This window comes from Nicotiana tabacum, chromosome 6 (genome assembly GCF_000715075.1).
Source record: "Nicotiana tabacum cultivar K326 chromosome 6, ASM71507v2, whole genome shotgun sequence".
Lineage (NCBI taxonomy): Eukaryota > Viridiplantae > Streptophyta > Magnoliopsida > Solanales > Solanaceae > Nicotiana > Nicotiana tabacum.
In genome coordinates this window covers 62,485,632-62,501,138 of record NC_134085.1, presented here as the reverse complement: position 1 = coordinate 62,501,138, position 15,507 = coordinate 62,485,632, and positions in this window count along the sequence as shown.

Sequence of the window (15,507 nt, the reverse complement as noted above, 5' to 3'; positions counted from 1 at the left end):
AAGGAGGTGTGACAGCTCTGGCGACTCTGCTGGGGACCGAACCCAGAATCTCTGGTTCAAGGTTCAAGAATTCGAGCTTAGATAAATTGTTATATTTTGTTTTATGTGATTTTTACATGTTTGGGCCTAATGTGCTAAATGATGCTTTTACCGCTTTGATATTATCTGAACTGTATATAAATTGTGCCGAAACCCTTCTCTTCTTACCTCCGAGGATGTTGCTTACTGGTTGAGACTCCCTATTCTGTTAGTGTTATACCCTGAAATAAGAAAGAGGCCGGACAAGTTACAAAGCCGAACGATCCCGCGGGTCCCCGGTACGTAGCCCCCCTCCTCGACTCGAGTTGTCCGCTCGGGTACACAGTCTAGAACAAATACTCAGGTTATAAACCTAGAATAACTCAGCTTCATGCCAGATCCCTAGTAGGAACGTTTGTTTGCATCATGTGCATTTGACCTTGGAGGCTCAACACAGGGGTTGGGTCTGTCTAGGACAGGTGTACCAAAATGACAAAGGACCATCATGATGCATCTTACTTGCTACTTGTGCATTTGTTTGCCTCAGACTTGCATGCTGACCGGCTTTTGAATACTTTGAGGAAAGAGAGATAGAGGTAGTTAATCGCCTATTTTGAAAAAAATCAATGTCCAAATAGCGTCGAAACTCTGTCGAATTTTGAGAAAAAATGAACAAAAAAAAGGGGTTTGGTTTATGAGAAATGGTTTTTATTTGCCATTGAAAAGAGTCTTGTTTTCAAAAGAAGTTTGTTTTATCTACCCGAACTACGTCGGTTTGATTCTCACCGGATGTGAGATACGTAGGCAACCCTCATCGGGTCCAACTTCCCCTTTTTGCAAAATACCCAGAAAATGTCAAAATATTTTAGTTTCGTCATAAATAAGTCGGGTGATGCCGTTTTTGTCAAAATAGCTGAATGTTCCCAAAAGGGACGCCGGAAGGCTGACTTTGCATAAACTGCTACTTGTAGTCATTTTTTGGATTTTTGACCGGTTGACTCACCCAGCTTTAAAATCTTCGTTCCCGAAATGCTGAAAAACCGTGTGCGGAACCGGATCTTCCTTTTAATCTGTGGAAAATTAAAAAATAGTCAATTTGTTGAGTCAAATAAATTTTATTTCTTAATCACCTTAATAAATGTGCAGGATGAGCACGATGCAAAATGAACCTTTTTCAATAATGACTAAAATCCCTTTCAAGTTGCGACTATGGTGGGATGATTTAGGTGGTGAAGGGCAAGATGAGGTCAAGAAATATCTAAAAGGTCTTACGGGTTTATTGGAAATCCAGCCTCGGGGGATATCATAAGAGCTTTGGTCACCTGCTGGGACCCGGCACACAATGTCTTCAACTTCTCCGATTTTGAACTCACCCCGACTTTGGGGAAAATAGCCGGGTACATCGAAAATGCTGAAGTTCCGTTGAGGCAAAAATACCTGGTTGCTCCAAGAACTGTCACTGTGCATTGGTTTTTAGATTCGTTAAAGATACCTAGGACGGTCCATAACCCAGATTTGGCCGCAGGTTTTTGTAATCCGCGCTTCATATACGACAGATACGGTCATGTCGGAGGATTCAACAACCTAGGTAACAAGTTAGGCAGCAAAAGTAACCGTCAGAAATGGGACGAGCATAGACGAGTGGCTTTTATGATAACCTTTTTGGGCCTCTTGGTATTTTCAAAGAAAGACGGAAACATTAATATGAAAATAGCCGGGATCGTCAGTACCTTGCTCATTCAAGATAAAAGCACTCTTGCGCCTATGATAGTATCTGATATCTTCCGAGCTCTCACAGTTTGCAAAGCCAGAGGGAACTTTTTCGAGGGGTGTAACTTGTTGCTACAAATATGGATGACTGAGCATCTCTGCCACCGTTCCCAGCTCTTGAGTTATGGCTCCTCGAAGAAAACTTGCATAGAAGAGTTCTACACAAGAATCAAGGGGGTCAGTCTACCCGAGGGAGTTACGGCATGGACATCATTATTTCGGACCCTCACCGCCAACCAAATACAGTTGACACTAGGATGGTTGCCCATTGACGAGGTCATCCATATGTCGGCAGTTATGCCTCATTTTCTCTTGATGGGACTTAAGAGCATTCAGCCCTATGCTCTATACCGGGTTTTGAGACAACTTGGGAGGTACCAGATAATGCCGAAAGATGAGGATATCAGTACCCGAGTAATTGAAATCAGTCCTGACGGCCAGTTTCCTGAAGCCAAAGTCCGTCAGATTTGGAGCGAATGTCAATACTTGGCAGCAAATACTTGTGTGTTGGATCGAGCTAAAGGGGAAATTTCCCCCGGATATCACTCTTGGTATAGAGGGGACGTGTCATTTGGGAGGCCGGCTAAAAGACCTCACATCCAAGATTTTGCTGGGTCATCACAAGAACTAGGGCAACTTAAAAGGGATTTTTGCAACAAAGCCCGCGGCGAGGCAGAATGACGCCCCGTGGGCACCAAAATTCAAAGTTTTAATGTATTCCTAGTTCGAGTCTGTATTTTCTATTTTTAAGAGTCTGTTGTCTGTCTGTTTGTTCACTTTTCGCATCAAATTGTGTCAATAGTTTTTGGGTCCGCATTTTGTTTGTTTTCCTTTCAAAATGTTTTTCCTTGTAATAGAACGTTTTGCTAATGAAGATTGAAAAATCCAAAAATGGTGTCTTTACTTTTCGCACTTATGGTCAGAACTACGCACGGTCTGATTCATGCGGGGAAATGATACGTAGGCAATCCACATAAAATTCGACCACCGTCAAAAATATATATATAGAAAAGAGAAAAATGAGAAAACAAAGAAAATAAAGGAAGGCGTTCAAAAGGAGCACAATTATAAGAAGCCGTAATGACGCGCGTAACTTAAGAAAATGCATAATAGAAAGGGTTAACTGCCTAGTTGCATTGCATCCTCAATGTGTGTTTTCCTATCTGTTAAAAACCCTAACATGTTGCTCTCATTTTGTTCTTTTTTCAATCTTTATAAAGGTGGTTGGTTGTGGTTCTAAAAGTAACGCTTCCCTGCAACACAAAAGCCAAAGACAATGGCAGAGAATAACAGAACGGAGTGGGTTGGTACCGATGCCCGAAAACGGCTGGTTGAACACGACTATGGGTTGGTAGAAGAGGTAAAAATGTTGAGACAGCACATGGCGGACATGTATCAGGCCTGGATGACTGGGGAGGCACCACTCCCTCCACCACCTAGATTCCTAGATGCCGCCCTTACCCAAGCTCTGAACACAATGCCAGATGATCCTCCATACCCTCCAGATCTATCCCTTATCTCCAAGCTCACGATGCCCAATATTACCCCTCAGAGATTGCCCACAAAGTTCGCAACTCATGCAAACAAAGCCTTCGGGATAAGTGGCATGTTGAAAATGAAAGGTTCACTGGAAGAGAAGGGAAAGATGGGATACCCAGGAAGCTGAAAGGCATAGAACAATCCTTGAAAAAAAACAAGGAAGGGAAGACCAAGGTAGCATGACTTACAAAGAACTATCTGTGTCCCCTAACGTTCGCCTGCCCGTGGGGTTCAAAGTGCCAAAATTTAACTTGTATGATGGGTGTGGAGATCCGGTAGACCACCTGAAGGTCTATTGCAGTGAAATGAGAAGCGTTGGTGAGAAAGATGACCTGTTGATGGCATATTTCAGTACGAGGCTGACTGGGGCAGCTTTAGACTGGTATATTCGCCAAGATGTTGGTAAGTGGCCTACATTGGGTGACATGGCTCAAGATTTTGTTCAATACTTTCAGTACAGATCAGGCGTTACCCCAGATCGTTCCTCCCTATCCAAAATGGAAAAGAAGCTGGAGGAAAGCTTTAGGGAGTTTGGGCTCAGATGGACGGAGCAAGCTGCTCGAGTCAATACCCCGATTGATGAAGAAGAAATGGTTGAACTTTTCCTACAAGCCCAGGGGACCACCTACTTCAGTCATTTGATCCCGGCCTTGGGAAAGCCTTTCAAAGATGTGTTAAAAATGGGGGAGCTGGTAGAAGAGGGAATCAAGTCAGGCAAAATCATGAGTTGTTCAAAAGACATTCAGAACACCCCAGTAAGTTTGGGTGGAAGAAAGAGAAACAAAAAAGATGATCCGATGGGCTTTCCCAATCAACACTTCCATTCTCGACATCGTCCCCATGGATATCCTTGTGCACTAGATGATCCTCCCCAATGCCACTTCTCTCCACGGAACTCCCAAAATTGTGCATCACTTTCGCAGTACCCAGCTCCACAAAATGCTTATCCACCCTTACGAGCGTATCGAAAACCCTCTGGATCAGGTTTCCGGCCCAATCAAGCATTTAAAAATGAGAGGTTGCTGAAAAAAGAAAAGGCTTTCACCCCTATTGGAGAATCCTATGCCAGTTTGTTCCAAAAGTTGAAGCAATTGGACATGTTGAAGCCGATTCATATAAAAATGTCAAACCCTCTGTCAAAGAAGTTTGATTTTTCTCAAAGGTGCGCATATTGCTCAGATGCCCCGGGGCATGACATAGAGAAGTGTTGGAATCTGAAGAAAGCAATTCAGAAGCTTATTGATGCAGGTGGCATTGTCGTGCAAAATCCAGATGCAACAGACGCTAGCCAAAGTCCATCGCCTATTCGTAATGAGATGCATATGGTGAGTATGACTTGTTTTGAAAGGGAATATGAGAATGCTTCTAAAATCCTCGAAGGTCCGCGCGCTGCAAAGTTTTCAGTGTTATCAGAGGTTGATCTTAAGAACGAGCCAGCAAATGGAACCCAAAAGCAATTTGTTAAGAGCAAGGAGATGGAAGTTTGTGAAGGTCCTAGTAATGTTGATGCAGAATTCAGTGGCTAAGATGCCGAGCTTGGTAATTGGAAAGACGCTCCTTTCTTGGTTAGTCAGGGAGGAATTTTGGTAGTTTATTTTTGCTGTCATTTCTGTTGTCCGAGTTATTTCAAGGTTGTAATCCGGATATTGTCTCGTGACTCAAACCCTTCTATCCTTTTATTTTTCCTAGTTTGTTTAGTCATAGTAACCCGTCTAGTGTTGTCTAGGTTTGTTCTAGGTTTGTAACCCCAGTTTAGTTTGTTTGTTTTGTCGTCCAAACCCTTTCACCATCTATTTAATGCAATCTTCTGTTTTCCGTAATTTCCAGTCATTTTCGTTTAGTTCTCTTTTCTTTTATAGTTCTTTTCCTGATTGATTCTAGTGACATGACATGCACGCGTAATTCTAGGCCTAGTCTTAGAAGTCGGTTTAGTCACGAAACAATGAAACAATTTTGGAAATGATAGGGACATTTGAGGAAAATAAGTAAAGGCATTTTGAGATCCCTTCAAGCCCGAATTGTGTGAAACGGGGGTAGATAGAACATAAAGAAACCCTATCGAAATGTATCATGTCGCATCGGATTGAAGCTAAATGCAAGTTTGCCCAAATTGGCAGGGGCCGTTTGTGGTAATGAGAGTGAGGGTGTTGTCCTATGGTGCTCTGTAGTTGACAGATATATAATGCAAATGTGTGGATATGGTTATCAAGTCTGGTACAATCAAAAGATGTTACGAACGTTTTCCTTGGTTCGTTTAATTGTGTTGTTTGTACTTGGCATGTTTTGAAGATTGGAAGGACGAATGCATTTTGTTCTGCTATCTAAACACTTTATCCTTCGTTACCCCTATTGAGCCTTATTTATTTTCTTTCATATCCCTCTTTTGGAATCAGTAGCAAAGATCAGAAATGCAAGCGTGAAAGATAAGTAAAGGAAAAAGACAAAAGAAGAAAAAAAAAGAAAAAGAAAAATGAAAAAAGAGAAGTAGAAACAACAAAACAACGAAAAGTGAAAAGGAAGAAAGAAAAGAAAAGAAGAGAAAAAGGAAAGAAAAACACAACAACAAAGTAATTCCTACGTCATGAACTACGTTCGACCTGATTTCTTTTAAGGATACGTAGGCAGCCTCACAGTTCGGTCCCATCAAAATAAAAATCCAAAGTCCCCAAGCAAAGAAACTGGGGCAGAAGTTGCGGTTGTGGTAGGAAATCTGATTCCAAAAGTTGTAATTTTGAACCCATGTGAATTGTTTTGAGCCTTTTGATACCCTTTCTTTCTAAAACCCTATCCAAAAGCCCACGTTACAGTCCAAAGAAAGACCTTCCGATCAGTCTTCGAGAGATGCCAAGCCGAGCAAGTAGAAGTGAATCATATAAGGGGAAACACTCCGATCCAAACAAGGGAAAGGAAAAATGAGAGAGTCTTATTGGTGAAACCCCTCGCGGGCACCGTAAGGCGACGGTAAGTTGAGAGAAAGAACAAAACGAGAGAGGCTTGATGGTGAAAACCCTTCAGGCACTACAAGTCAAATAAAGATTGTGACTGGATAATCAGAGCATTGAAGCCCAGTTTCACGGTTTAAAGGTAAAACAAGAGTCGAACATCAGGCTTACTTGACAGGATAGGCCACATGTGCATGTCATGGTCATTAGAGTTGGTATCCACATCTGATAGGATTCTACTTTGTAGTTTTCTTGTTAGGAATCATCTCATTCCTTGTCCTTTACTCTGTTCCTTTTTGTCTTGTTTACTTCCTCTTCCTAAGTCTGTTTGGTCAAAATAAGTTTCAAAATTTGCCACTAACTTTCCAATTCCACAAAATGGGATCTGGCCAGCACATCAAAGTGGCATAAGTTAGGAAAGAACAACAAGCGCACTGAGTTGGTAATAATCAACATTCTTTGGGTTCCATCAGAAATACAAAGGTTTGGTATATATCAATTCATGAATAGAGCAACGGATAGATGGAATTGGGTCTGGACTGAGAAATGGTATTTTCTGTGATAAGGATGATAGCGAAAGTAGTTAGTCCATAAGAAAGCAAGGTCCTCGAGTGGAAATCAGTCATCATGGGGAAGTGAAGGAGCAATTGCCCTCAAAGTCAAGGCCATAAACCAGCCATCACTTTCAAAACTGACAAATTTTCTTTGCTTGAAACAGGAACACAGCAGTGCAAGAAAAGTGATTAAAAAAAAGAGAAAAAAAAGAAGAAAACAAAGAAAGAAAAGAAGTGAAAAATATAACAACAAGGAGGTTCAGGTAGGAACTATGTTTGACCTGATTCCTCAAAAAGGATACGTAGGCGCCTCACGGCTCGGTCATAGTGTAACAAAAAATGAAAAAAAAAACGGGGCAAAAATTGTGTTTATAATTTTGGGAAAGAAAGTTGATTCGAAGAGTTGTAATATTTTACCCATCAAAATTATTTTGAACCTTTTACCCTTTTTCTTTTATCCATACACAAAAACCCATATTGATGTCCAAAAAGACCTCCCGATCAGTATCCAAGAAGTGCCAAGTCATGCAAATGGAAGTCAGGAATAACACTCTGATCCCCAGTAGAGAAGAGGGTCATAAGTTGGAAATGAATTGATAGCCGAAAGAATCCCCAGTAGAGAGAATTTCAGCGGCAACACTCCAATCCCCAACTAAGAAAGAGAAATAAAATGAGAGAGTCTTATCGGTGAAAACCTTCACAAGCACCAAAAGGGGACGGGAGTTGAGAGAAATGAGAGAGTCTTGTTAGTGAAAACCCCTCGAAGGGCACTATGAGGCGACAAGACAAGATTGGCGGAAAGGATCCGCAGTTGGCAAAGAGTTGAGTGCCTGTTTATCCCAAGCGAAATGGGTCCACCAGAAAGATTGATTGATACAAGTAGACTGGGTTGATTAATCCGGAATGCACGACATGATCATTGGGATCGGTTATATCATTTAGATAAGTCCTTTTCCTTTTCTTCTCCCCAACATTCATTCGGAAAGACTTCTTCTTTTCCATCTTTTGAAATCATCACTTTTCATTTCTTTTGTTTTAAGACTTTATCTCCCCAGCAGTTTGTTTTGAGAAAGATTTTTCAGAGCTTACTACTAGCTGCCAAAATGGTGCAAAGCAAAATGCGAATAGGACATGCCAAAGATAAGGCAACAAAGCGAAAAGAAGTTTGTCGCAAGACCAAATGATGAATGGGTGTAGATTCCAGGAGGACCGAATTTCCAGGGGAAATTGGAGAAAAACATAAAAAACAACAGTTGAAAGGTTCTGGATCAAATTCCAAGAGGATCCCCAGCAGATTTGCGAGATGCAGGAACAACTCCGACAGATTATCGATCAAGTTCCGTGATGGTCGGACAACACAGAGCGGGAAAGGAAGAGAAAAGAAAAAACATCCCCGGCAGGAATATCATCCCCGACAAATAATATCATCCCCAACAAGTTTTGTAGTAAAGCGCAAAGCAGGGAAAGGAAGAAGGGAAAAACCATCCCCAGCAGGAGTGGCACGACCACTCACCACATTTTAAACTAATAAATTTTTCTTTGATTTGAAGCAGGGAAAAGAAATGTTATTGACAGCGGGAAGACATGGCCACAGAGAAGATTATCAAACTGGGGCAGAAAATTTTCTCTCATTGAATTTTTTTTCTTGAAATCAGATACCCACTTGGGGAACATGGAAGATAACACAAGTTTTGAAGGAAGTGGAATCCCCAGCAGTATACGGGAGAAGGCAATACAAATTTTAAAGAAAGCAATCTTGGAAGAAGCAAGATAACCCGAGTTTTAAGGGTAGTGGTCTTTGAATCAGTGTCATCCCCACCATTGTTAAAAGGAGGAAAGTAACTAGTCTTAAATAAGGAAGATAATTCCCTAGCGGTGTTATTCCCGGCAGGTTTCATCGAAGTGAAAGCACCAGCTTTAAAGGAAGTAGTCTTTGAAGAAGGAAAATAACATATTTGTGAATAAAATATCGGTGTTATCCCCAGTAGTTTTCAGAGGAATAAAACACCAGTTTTGAGGGAAGCAGTTCTGAAAGAGGATGATTCAAGTTAGAAGGAAAATGGTTCGGGAGGAAGGAAGGAACAACAGCAATAAAACGCATTGTTTAAGAAGTAGTTTGAGTTAGGAACCCGCCTAGAGAATGGAGGTATTACATTTTACGAAATAGTTGAAGTCAGGAGCCCGCTTGGAGAATGAAGGTGTTATATTTTAAAGTTTATTTAAGTCAGGAGCCCGCCTGGAGAACGGAGGTGTTATAATTTTAAGAAGTTGTTAAAGTTAGGAGCCCGCCTGAAGAACGGAGGTGTTACATTTTAAAGTTAGTTGAAGTCAGGAGCCCGCCTGGAGAATGGAGGTATTATCTTTAAATTGTTTATCGAAGTCAGGAACCCGCCTGGAGAATGAAGGTGCTATATTTTAAGAAGTAGTTGAGGTCAGGAGCCCTCCTATAGAATAGAGGTGTTATATTTTTAAGAAGTTGTTGAAGTCAGGAGCCCGCCTGGAGAATAGAGGTGTTGTATTTTTTAAGAAGTTGTTGAAGTCAGGAGCCCGCCTGGAGAATAGAGATGTTATATTTTTAGAAAGTGGTTGAAGTCAGGAGCCCGCCTGGAGAATAGAGGTGTTATCTTTAAGAAGTTATTGAAGTCAGGAGCCCGCCTGGAGAATGGAGGTGTTATATTTTAAAAAGTAGTTGAAGTCAGGAGCCCGCCTGGAGAGTGGAGGTGTTATATTTTTAAGTTATAGTCGAAGTCAGGAGCCCGCCTGAAGAGAGGAATGACGTTTTATTTTTAAGTTGTTGTTGAAGTCAGGAGCCGGAGGCAAGGGGGAACAATGGCAATACGAATGCAGTTCTAAGTTGTTGTTGAAGTTAGGAGCCCGCCTGGAGATCGGAATGGCGTTATATTTTTAAGTTGTTGTTGAAGTCAGGAGCCCGCCTGAAGAGAGGAATGACGTTTTATTTTCTAAGTTGTTGGTTGAAGTCAGGAGCCCGCCTGAAGAGAGGAATGACGTTTTATTTTCTAAGTTGTTGTTGAAATCAGGAGCCCGCCTGAAGAGAGGAATGACGTTTTATTTTTAAGTTGTTGTTGAAGTCAGGAGCTCACCTGAAGAGAGGAATGGCGTTTTATTTTCCAGTCTTGAAGTTGAGAGCCCGCCCATATAATAGAGGAATACATTTCAGTCTTTACATTTCAAGTTTTGAAGTTGGGAGCCCGCCCATATAACAGAGGAATACATTTAAGTCTTTACATTTCAAGTTTTGAAGTTGGGAGCCCGCCCATATAACAGAGGAATACATTTCAGTCTTTACGTTTCAAGTTTTGAAGTCGGGAGCCCGCCCATATAATAGAGGAATACATTGAAGTTTGAAGTCAGTAAAGCGGAGGGTTACAACAAAAATCCCCAGCAGAAATCAGGAGGAAGACCACAAGTCGAGCCGGAAGTAAAGAAACAGCGGAGGAAGCACAAATCGACAAGGCAACATCAGTCACAAGATCAAGTTTGGAAATAAATCTTTGTAAAACATAGATTATAGCTTAGTCTAGCTTCTTCATTTTTTTCATGGTGTAATAAGGAGGTCAGTAGGCAGTATCAGCAGCAACAACAACAGTAACAGCAAAACCGCAGCTTCATGGTAGTCCCAGCTACCAAAACTTTCTGAACTACACACGACCTGATTCCCTTATAACCAGGGATATGTAGGCTGTCCAAAACCAGGACTCGGTTGCGCCTTTCCTTTTTATTTTCTTCCTCTTTTGAATAACGATATGATAAAAAATTAGTCGCATTGTTCACTTTATCTTTGCCCGAAAGCTCTTCGTGTTTTCGAGCAAAGAGGGGCAGCTGTGAACACCTAATTTTTGACAACATTTAATTTTTTATCACTTCTTTTATGTAAATATTTTAGGGGGTTTTAACCTACTATTATTTTAGCTTTATTACACTTTTTATTATAGGATAAAAATACAAAAAAAAATTAAAAGGTGAATTATCACTATTAATATTTTTTTATTATTTTTTGTTTTTTTATATAAAAAAAATTCGAAAATATTATTTTTAAAAAAAATAGGGAATGATTTAAAAAATGATTTAAAAAATAAGAAAAAGGTAATTATTGAATAAAAAAAATATAAAAGTAAAAATAGGTGGAATTCTCATTTAAAAAAAGTAAAAGAATGTAGAAAATTAAAAAAATAAAAGTTTTGTGGAAATTTTTAAAAAGTAAAAAGTAAAAGAAGGTTGGAATTAAAAAATAAATATAAATGTATCTGAAAATTTAAAGTAAATGAAAGTAGCATTTTTAAAAGAAAAAGGAAAAGAAAGTGGTTTGTTTTTTTAAAGAAAAGTTAAATAAAGTGAGATTCTCTTTTAAAAAAATAAAAAGTGGGATTTTAAATAAGATAAAAGTAATTAAAGTTAGAATTTTAAAATAAAATTAAATAAAGGTGGGATTTCGTTTTCTAAAAAAATAAAAGCAATTTGTAAGTGGGATTTCTTTTAATTAAAAATAAACAAATAATAAAAAACAAATCTGAAAAATTTCGAAAATTTTGCTATAAATAGAAGAGAAAATTTATGAAGAAGGGAATTCAAAAAAGAGGAAAAAAATAGAGGAGAAAAAAAAAAGAAGGGGGCGGAGAGAGAAGTATACACTCGATATACACTCTGGATATACTGGATATACAGGGGCAGAATTAATTTTGGAGAGTTTTGGGAGTTGAAAAAGAATAGCTACTGTTTCATTGCCTCGCTTAGGATCTGAAATAGCTAGAACCTTTCTTCCTTTTACTTCTGCTCTATACTTGGAGTAGTTTATAGGTTTGGATCTGCTTGTTTGAATCAAAATTCAATACCAGTTGTTTTGGTCAAGGTTGTGTTTGGGTGTTTTTTTTGGTTTCTACTGGGTTCATACTATTCCTGGTTTGGTCGAGTTAAGCTCTGCGCTATTGTTGATTTCTGCCCGTTACTGCTGCTTGTTGATTGTTGAATACCAGTTGACTACCTGCTGCTGACTGCTCCTTCATCTTCTTGTATTTTCGTTATCCAGGTACACGTTCTAAAGCTCTCAAATTTAAAGGAAAGGAAGTAAAGAGTTGTTGGAATGGATTTCTGAACTTCCCCTGTTTCTTTGTGTTTAATTTGATGTATAAGCAGTAGTTCACTTGATAGTTCATAGTATGTATTGGAATGACTTTGGAATGCATAAAATGGACTGATTGAATCTATTTCTACAAACATGGAATATCAATTGTAATTAATCTTAGTTGGTGATTACTAGTTATGAAATATACTGTATTTAATTCTTTTTTTCAGTAGTTGTGAAATAGTTTCAAATAGTTTATGTCGCAAAACAGGTTCAAATAGTTTATGGAAATCAACATGTTGGTTTAATAGGTCTAATTCTGAAATTGTGAGTTCACTTGAGTAAATAACATCATTTAAATAGCAACGTAAATAATGTTAGTAACTAATATTAGTTCTCAAATGTTAGTGATTAATGTTAGCTTGATGACAGTTTTTAAGCATTGATGCATTTTTCAGCAAATCGTAAAAAGAGCTCAAAAATGGCTTTGTATTCCACATAGTTAATTCCAATAGTCCAATTCATATAATAAAGCTAAAGTTGAACTGAATCGAGATGGTAGTTGGATTGTCAATATTTACAACGGCAGGCGGCGGATCTTAAGTTAGGTAGCGGGTTCAAACTAAAAGGTGTTTCCTTTTGTTTGGACCCGGACTTAAACTTGAAGCCCGAACTTTTAATGTTAATTGATTAGGATTTTCTTTATTCTTAGAGACAAATAAATAGAAAATCATAGTCGCTTTAGGATATCCTTGAATAAAAAATGAGATGAGCTTCGCCGAAATAAAAAAAAAATACAAAATTGCGGGGCCCTCAATAAATATTTGTTTTAAAATACTTAGATTTAGGGATGGGCTGTCTAGCGAATTTCATGGCCTTCCCCAAAAGATAATAACGTGCAAGTCACTTCCGGCGCGCTTTAAATAAAGTACTTTCTTAAACTCGGGTGCACATTTATGTGACCCAAATCCAAATCTCAACGGAGTCGGAACCTGTCAATAACCACGAGTGCATTGATGTGACGTGGTTCGAGATGTGTTTTCACAACGTTGCAATTCTCAAAAAAATAATAAAAGCGGTAAAAAGTTAAAATTTGCACATAGGTTCAACATGGGTTGAGCGACCGTGCTAAAACCACGGAACTCGGGAATGCCTAACACCTTCTCCCGGGTTAACAGAATTCCTTACTCGGATTTCTGGTTCGCGGACTGTTAAATAGAGTCAATCTTTTCCTCGATTCGGGATTCAACCAATGACTTGGGACACCATAAATCTCCTAAGTGCCGATTCTGAATTAAATAATAAATCCCGTTTCGATTGTCCTTTGATTGGAAAAACTCCCTTTCCGTCCCTCTTCGGGGTGTAGGTGAAAAAGGAGGTGTGACAGTGGGCTGGCGATAGTGGCTCTTACGCCTTGGGTTGATGCGACCACTAATATAGATTTTATTTTTCCCTCGTTAAGGACTTTTTGAAATAATGTTTTCCCAACTCTTCGACGGTTTAATAAAAAACATTGATTGTGAGTCGTTATATGGCGATGATCGAGCACCTTGGGAGGTTTGGCTCAGAGGCTGATGTATCACCTATTTTTAAAATGAATTCTGCGTTCCGAGGCTTAAAAACCTCTTTCGGCATCACTTCAATTTGCGTGCGTAGTCCGGGCGTGTAGCCGGAAAGCCAATATGTGAAAATATGTGAAAAATGATAAATTTTGACTATAAAATGAATTAAGTTGACTTCGGTCACCATTTTGGGTAAACGGACCCGAACCCGTGATTTGACAGTCCCAGAGGGTCCGTAGCAAAATATGGGACTTGGTCATATGCCCAGAATCGAATTCCGAGGTCCCAAACCCGGGAAATAAATTTTTAAAGAAAATTATTTTCTGAAATTATTTTTGAGATTTGGACTTGAATTGTGATTAGAACTTGATGGTATCGGGACCGTATTTTGGTTCTGGCGCCTGGTACAGGTCTTATATGTGATTTAAGATAAGTCTGTGAAGTTTGGTAAAAATGGACTTGAAACGACGTGAATCAGATCATTTTTGAGAAAATTGGAAATTTGAAATTCTCAAGGAAATTTCATGATTTGATGCTAAATTCATAGTTATTGATATTGTTTTAGAGATTTGAATGCACGAGCGAGTCCGTATGATGTTTTTAGGTTGGTGTGCATGTTTGGTTTGGAGCCCCGAGGGTTCGAGTGAGTTTTGGATAGGCCACAGGGTGAATTTGGACATGAGGATTGCAGACTTTCAGCTGTGCATTGCAGGCCTGCGGGCATCGCATTTGCGAGGCCTGTGGGCCTGGCTCGCGAATACGAGTTCGAAAATGCGAAGGCCTCATCGCAAATGCGATCAAAGGCCCAGGCCAGCTACCTCGCAATTGCGAGGAAATCTATCACAAATGCGATGCCTCCCCTCCTAGCCAGTAGTCGCAAATGCGATCCCTTGTTCACATTTCCCAACTCGCAATTGCGAGAACCCCTTCACAAATGCGAACCTAGTAGAGGTCGGGGTTCGCAATTGCGAACCCTGTTCGCAATTCCCATACCTGCAACCTGCAACTTTTTATACTTTGCCGAAAATCAATCATTTTTCACATCCTTTCAAAACATAAACTCCCTAGGGCGATTTTTCAAGAACAACTCTTCTTCCAAATCGATTGTAAGTCAATTTTAACTCGTTTTCTTCAATCATTAACATCTTTTAACATGATTCCAACTCAAATCAATGATTTTCATGGGAGAAATTGGGCATTTTGGATAGAACCTAGGTTTTTCAAAAAATGGGGATTTGGACCTCGATTCGAGGTCCGATCTCAAAACAAATTATACATTTGGGTTCGTGGGGGAATGTGTAATCGGGTCTTAGTTCGAACCTCAGGTTTTGACCATGTGGGCCCGGGGGCGATTTTTGAATTTTTGGGTAAAACTTTATAAAATCATTTTCATGCATTAGAATTGATTCCTTTAGCATTTATTGATGTAATTAAGTAACTTGTGACTAGATACAAGCGAATTGGTGGTAGAATCAAGAGCTAAAGTGGTAGTAGAGACTTGAATTGTGTTTGTGGCATCGAAGTAAGTGTTTGGTCTAACCTTAGCTTGAGGGATTAGGAGTTGAGTCCTATTTGCTATGTGGTATTTGTCGAATACGACGTATAGGAATGGTGACGAGTATCTATACATTGGTGTCAAGCATGCCTGTAAGTCTTATATTGTGATTATTTTGGCTTCGTTGTATTATTCATGCTTTGATGATGATTTCTATTGTTGGGCAAAGTTGTGGAAGTAATTGTGACATTTGAACATTGAGGAGCGTTGGCTCTAGTTGTACACTGAAATGTGAAAGTATAAGTGGAAATTGAATCTTTTAGAGCATTGACTCAAAGTTGTGAAGTGAGTTATGAAGTAAAAGTGGAAAAGAGAAGAGAATCATTATATTAACTCCCTTGCCGGGATATTGTTGTTTTTTATGTTATCTCCCTTGTTGGGATGTTGAGGTTTCTTTTGATGTTATTCCCTTGCTCGGACTTGATTGTTGAACTATTGTTCCCTTGCCGGGATTCTTATTGTAATTTCATTTATTCCCTTACCATAT